The sequence below is a fragment of the Canis lupus genome, chromosome 24 (assembly GCF_048164855.1).
Source record: "Canis lupus baileyi chromosome 24, mCanLup2.hap1, whole genome shotgun sequence".
Lineage (NCBI taxonomy): Eukaryota > Metazoa > Chordata > Mammalia > Carnivora > Canidae > Canis > Canis lupus.
The window spans coordinates 23152603-23159590 of record NC_132861.1 but is presented as its reverse complement, the minus strand read 5'-3'; the positions used below and the strand labels follow the sequence as shown (position 1 = coordinate 23159590).

General features: G+C 38.0%; 1 pseudogene; it reads left to right on the top strand.

Annotated features, from left to right (window-relative positions):
- The first annotated feature begins 3035 nt into the window (after positions 1-3035).
- LOC140616447 (proteasome maturation protein pseudogene) lies at positions 3036-3552 on the top strand (annotated as a pseudogene).
- The last annotated feature ends 3436 nt before the right edge of the window (positions 3553-6988 follow it).

The following is a 6988-nucleotide window of genomic DNA, read 5'->3' as shown; positions in this document are numbered from 1 at the left end:
AACATATGCAGAATGCACACTCATAGGGACAGGGGAGCAAGGGAAGGAGCCTTCTATGCCCCAGGTCCAGCTCATGGGCCAACCAGTGGTCATATACTCTCAATGACCACTTTCAACACCAATGAGCACTTACACAGATAAGTCAATCATTTTTCTTCCTGCATTTACCTCTTTTGTCATTAAATTTATTTCAGTTTCTCTTAAGGGATTTGTAATCTCCCTTTCCTGTCTTTTCAATTCACATATATTTATGAAACTACCTTTTTTTTTAAGATTTTATTTATTTATTCATGAGACAGAGAGCGAGAGAATGGCAGAGACACAGGCAGAGGGAGAAGCAGGCTTCATGCAGGGAGCCCAACATGGGACTCGATCCCAGGTCTCCAGGATCACACCCTGGGCTGAAGGCGGCGCTAAACTGCTGAGCCACCTGGGCTGCCTGAAACTACATTTTTCTTCACAAAACATGCGTTCTTCTCAAAGGTCTTCTTTTGATTTATTGGATTATATGTTCCCTTCTCCTATATTTGTAATACTGATTTAGATTTCTTATCTTCTATGCTTTTTCATTGGGTACAACCTTTACACCTTTCCCTAGATATCAACCTTCTTTACTTTCTTCTTAAAATAATGCTTATTAACAGTACCCAATAGTTGAACTCAAAATGAGTTAAAAGTGACTAAGCTGAGAATTCAAGATGCTAAGTATTTATTAGGTGTGTTGTTGAATATGATGACTCATTTTTTTCTTCAATACAACCTTGCAAATTAGGAATTAGTAGTATTTCATTTTTACACTAAAGGAAACAACCACCAATTGTAATGTGAGACAACTTGGCCTACTTATTATTGGAAATAAAGAGAAAGCTCTTAATTCTACTTCTTGGAAAGTGGAGATGGGAGAGTGGGCAATTGGTATTATTTGTTGGTTAGTTTTAAGTAACTAAATTGAGTCAAACCAGTTAAAACCAAGCTAACATTTTTCTTTCTATTCTATGCTTAAATGGCTACTTTTTCTTCTGATTTTCCCATTGACTGAGCTAAATCTTTGTAGGGGTCAATTCGTAACTCTTTGATTCTGACCACCTGGCATTTGAATAGGGCCTCTGGTAGAAAAGTGAACCTTGGGAAAATTTGTTAATGGACTATACAAGTCTATCTCTACTATTGAAGAAAAATATTTAAAAAGCAGGGTCTAGTTAAATATCATTACTTTTGTATAGGGCAATCCATTTATATCTAAAAATATGTGATTGCTATTTCTAAGGGTATACACTTAATTATTGATTTTTTTACATTGTTTGATATCAGCAAATATTTAAAGATTTGAATGATACTCTCCATGATGTGTCAATCTAATGTAAAGTCTCTAATAACAATAATTCCTGAACACTTTTCTTTCACTGATAAGAAACCGTAGTTCAGAGAAAGATGAATCAGAGATCACATGTAATAACACTTCATTCTTTCTATTTTCTTCATATTAGATTCAATCCTAGCTTTGTCTTGTTTGATCTACATCCTTAGATTTCCTTAGAAATCCTGCCTCAAGTGATTTATCATTCAATCCTTCAGTTTCATTGTCTATATTCTTAAACGAACAAACAAGCTGAAGACAGCTTTTAGGCTTATACTATATGTACCCTACCAACAATTTTTATTTTTATTTATTTTTGCTGGAATCTGTATTTTTGCATCTATATCCCATATTTTTTTCCTCTTTATTTTCTTGCTATGCTGCATATCTTGGAGCTATTTTTCCACACCTCTTTATTCTCATACTCTGTACCTAATGCCTTTCTTATGTCAATCCTTCTTCCCAGGCTTTTGGCAAGTACATTTTTTTTCTTTGCATCTCAGTCCTTGTTTTTATTTCAGCGTTACATTTCTTGCCCTACCCACACTTATGAATTCATTAACAAGCAATAATTGTGATTCCAATTCCAGTGTGTGGGTTTTTTACCTCCCATACCACTAGCTGGGTGTCTTACAATGTAACTTAGTTCTGACACTATCTACCTAAAGATAGTATTAGACCCCACAGGTTTCAGTCCTCTAAGACTGATCCCACACCTTTCAACTTCAGATAACAGCTGCAAGTCCAGCTTGTTATGTGTACTTCTGACCAACAAACTATAGACAGAGGTTCCAATGATCCTCTCCTTGGATTTGATTAATTTACCAGAGTGGCTTACATAACTCAGGAGAACATTTTATTTGATTGCCAGTTTATTATAAAACAATATAACTCAGGAATAGCCAGATGGAAGAGATGCATGGAGCAAGGTATAGGGAAAGAGCATGGAGCTTCCATACTCTTCCTAAGCACACTACTCTCTCTCAATCTCCATGTGTTCACCAGCCCAGAAGCTCAATGAAACCAATTCTTTTTGTTTTATGGAGGTTTTATTACCTAGGCAAAATTGATTAAATAATTGGCTACTGGCCATTGATTCAACCTGTAATCCTCCTCCCTTCCCAGGAGGTGGGAAAATGGTGACTGAAATTGCCAACCCTTTAATCATATGGTTGGTCCTGGCAACCAGCCCCCACCCTTAGGTGTCTCCCAGAATCACTTTGTTAACATAACAAAAGGCATCTCTATGGTTCCTATCTCTTTGGAAATTCCAAAGGTTTTTGCCAGAAATGGAGATGAAGACCAAATATTTACCTTACTATAAATCATAATATCCCACAACCTCTTCCTAATTTCTTCCAGCTTGAAGTAGCTCAAATTCTTTTTTAGGTGACTTTTCAATTTGATATTCTTAGCACACACTTACATATGTAACTAAAATGTCCAAGCTCAATTACATCACATTCATAAGAATACTAAAATTACAATTGGTCTCAGTTCATATCTGCCATTTATGCTAAATCACACAGTGCCTGTGTGAGTTTTAGTCCTTGGAGAAGACCTTACCAAGGAATTAGCACTTGTGAAGGTGAAAGGGAAGGGAGAAGTACATAGGTAAAGCCTTCAGGCTATTTTGACCTCTACAAAAAGAGAGAGGAGGTTCACAGAGCAAATGAAGATGAATGCCAGAGGACTGGGATCTTAGCTAAAGGACAGCATTCCAGTTACTGAACTTTCAGCAAGTAGACCTTTGAAAGTCATGATCTTCTTTGAAAATGTCCTCCTTGTGTGAAAAAAAAAAAAAAAAAAAAATCAATTGTTGCCCAGTCACCCTCTTGAATTATCAGAAAAAAATTTCCAACTCAGATAAAATGCATTTTTCCACACTAAGAAACATCCAAGGTCTGTTTGCTCCACTAAAATTACAAATGGAATTCAAGATAGTGCAGTAGGTTTAGCATCTTCCATTTCTTCCAAGCTCAAACCTTTCCATGGATATTTTGAGGTGTAATGATGAGACTATTGGATTTGAAGATACTCTTAATGCCCATCACAAAGTGAACTAATGGGAGAACTACACTAAATCGTGGAATATAAACTTGGTTTACTGTAATCTGTTGTGTTATTCATTAAAATAGAGGAGCTGCATGTTGTTTATAGTCATCTTTTTACTATAATTTGATGTACACAACATTAAAAGTGAGTTAGGGACAAATGGGGCTAGGCAGGGGGCCATGGAAGCAGGCTCACAAAAATCCCAAAAATGCTGAGATGTAAGGAAACCAGAGATAAGGGAGCAAGCCAGACCACCCTGCCCTTGGTGTGGGTGGGGAAGGTGTCTTGTTGTATCAGCTATTTGTGACCAAGAAAAAAATCATCAGATTCTAAAAAGGAAGTAAGCCATTAAAGATATTTTCACTAGTCTTCAACAGGTGATATCAATGGATAGTTAAAAGGATTTAGGTTCCCTGAGTAGGTTCTCAATAAAAGACCAACCCTACATGTCCTCTCACTTCTGAGAGCTTCCTCTATATCTTCACTTTATAAACTTCTATTCCCTTACTCATTTTCTATTGTCCATGAGATTCATTCTTCGACTCCGGGAGATAAGAACAAAGCTCTGTTGTATCAAAAGTACTGACACATGGGCAGCCCAGGTGGCTCAGTGGTTTAGTGCTGCCTTCTGCCCAGGGTGTGATCTTGGAGGCCCAGGATCAAGTACCACGTCAGGTTCCCTGCATGGAGCCTGCTTCTCCCTCTGCCTGTGTGTGCGTCTCTCATGAATAAATAAAAATAAAATCTTAAAAAAAAAAAAAAATTACTGACACATGAGAATTTTTACCTAAATGGTATCTGTGATCATTTGAAATTATTTGGGTCTTTGGTTTATAGCCATGTGACAATTGAAACCTCTAAAGGGAGGTGATTTTAAAACTCCCTATTTACATGAAAACAACAGAATCCTAGGTCTTCAAAAAGTTACTGTTATAGAGTTTTGTTTTTTCTAAACTGTCTACAGGTTCCAATTCAGCCTACTTTATGGGTATTCCATAAATTTAATTTTGAATAACCATTATCAGCATTTGAGTCTACAACCTTCATAGTAGCATCTTGATCATCAAGACAGTGTGGTACTGGCACAATAACAGATACATAAATTAATGGAACAGAATAGAGAACCCAGAAATGGGCCCTCAACTGGTCAACTAATCTTCAACAAAGCAGGATAGAATACCCAATGGAAAAAAGAAGACCATCTCTTCAATAAACGGTGCTGGGAAAATTGGATAGCCACATGCAGAAGAATGAAACTAGACCATTCTCTTACACCATACACAAAGACAAATTCAAAATGGATGAAAGACCTAAAAGTGAGACAGGAATCCATCAAAATCCTAGAGAAGAACAAAGGCAGCAACCTCTTTGACCTCGACCACAGCAACTCCTTACAAGATATATCTTTAAAAGGCAAAGGAAACAAAAGCAAAAATAAACTATTGGGACTTCATCAAGATAAAAAGCTTCTGCACAGTGAAGGAAATAGTGAACAAAACTAAAAGACAACCTACAGAATGGGAGAAGATATTTGCAAATGATACACCAGATAAAGGGCTAGTATCCAAGATCTATAAAGAACTTATCAAACTCAACAGCCCAAAAACAAAAAATCCAGCCAAGGGGATCCCTGGGTGGCGCAGCGGTTTGGCACCTGCCTTTGGCCCAGGGCACTATCCTGGAGACCTGGGATCGAGTCCCACATCGGGTTCCCAGTGCATGGAGCCTGCTTCTCCCTCTGCCTATGTCTCTGCCTCTCTCTCTCTCTCTCTCTCTCTCTCTGTGACTATCATAAATAAAAAATAAAAAAATAAAAATCCAGCCAAGAAATGGGCAGAAGATATGAACAGACATATCTCCAAAAAAGTCATATAAATGACCAACAGACACATGAAAAATGTTCCATATCACTGGGATTAGGGAGATATGAATAAAAACCACAAGATATCACTTTATACCAGTTAGAATAGCTAAAATTAATAATACAGGAAACAGCAAATATCAGTGACGGTTTGAAGAAAGGGGGACCCTCTTACACTGTTGGTGAGAATGCAAGCTGGTGCAGCCACTCTGGAAAACAGGATGGAGGTCCTCAAAAAGTTAAAAACAGCAGCTCTATAACCCACCGATTGCACTACTGGGTATTTACTCCAAAGATACTGATGTAGTGAAATGAAAGGGCACCTGCACCCCAATGTCTACAATAGCCAAACTGTGGAAGGAGCCTCAATGTCCTTAGACAGATGAATGGATAAAGGTATGAGAATATATATACACACACACACACACACACACACACACACACACAATGGAATATTACTCAGCCATCAGAAAGGATGAATACTCACCATTTGCTTCAACATGGATGGAACTAGGGGTATTATGCTAAGTGAAATAAATCAACTGGAGAAAGACAATTATCATATGGTTTTATTCTTATGTGGAATATAAGAAAGAATGCAGAGGACCATAATAGAAAGGAGGGAAAACTGGGAAAAAATCAGGGAGGGGGACAAACCATGAGAGACTCTTAACTCTTGGAAACAAACTGAGGGTTGCTGAAGGGGACATGGGTGGAGGGATGCAGTAACTGGGTGATGGGCATTAAGGAGGGCATGTGATGTGATGAGCACTGTGTGCTATAAGCAACTGATCAATTATTGAAAACTACATCTGAAACTAATGATGTACTATGTTGGCTAATTGAATGTAAATTTTAAAAAAAGAAGGAGGCGGAGAGGAAGGATGAGATGAGAAGAGTCACAGACTGCTGCTCCATTTTAGAAAACTTTTGATCAGACGAATGAGGAGTTATGAAGCTAAAGTAATCTATTAGATGAGCTGTGCTTCACCGAAATTGTCTGGCACTAGTCCCTTTACTGTGCCCAGACGATAGCTGACATCTTGGGAGAATCACAGCTTTGGTATAAACTCAGTGGTGGACCTAGATGAGAGCAGCTGGGCTGTCAGTCAACTATACTCTGCAGCAGGCTGTCTGAATGGGATACTCTTACAGCAGCATTTTTATGGCCACCATAGCACCCTTAGTATTTCCTAATGAGTCATCAGAAATGGCAGCATCTCATGGGGTTTTTTGCATTATTCTGCGTCTTGATTCTGGCATATTTTTGGATCTTTACTGATATTCTCTATGCTCTTACCTCTCAGAATAACCTCTGGCAGTTCTTAAACTATCCACCATTCTAGGACAATCTATTCCTGGCACACTGTCCTAGGATGAAGTAGGGGAGTCTGAAAAGGAGATTTGTCATTGCCTGAATTTTATCATTATTTCCAGGCATAGCACTTACCCTTCACTTAGTTTTTCCAACACAGAAGAAAACAGTTTGTAGTTTTTGATGAGAGGTTTTCTAAGCTTGAATTAGTTTATATGAGAGAATTACAACACAGTAATTTACAAATCACAGTATACATGGCTATTCTCAGAGCTCAAAGGCTCTAGCCAATCCTCCTTGAGAAGGTGCCTTCATATTTGGATATTTAGAACACTATCTTGTCTTTCAGTATCAATCTTGCCTCTTTGTGAAAGGGACTAGCTTAACCCAACCAATGAGA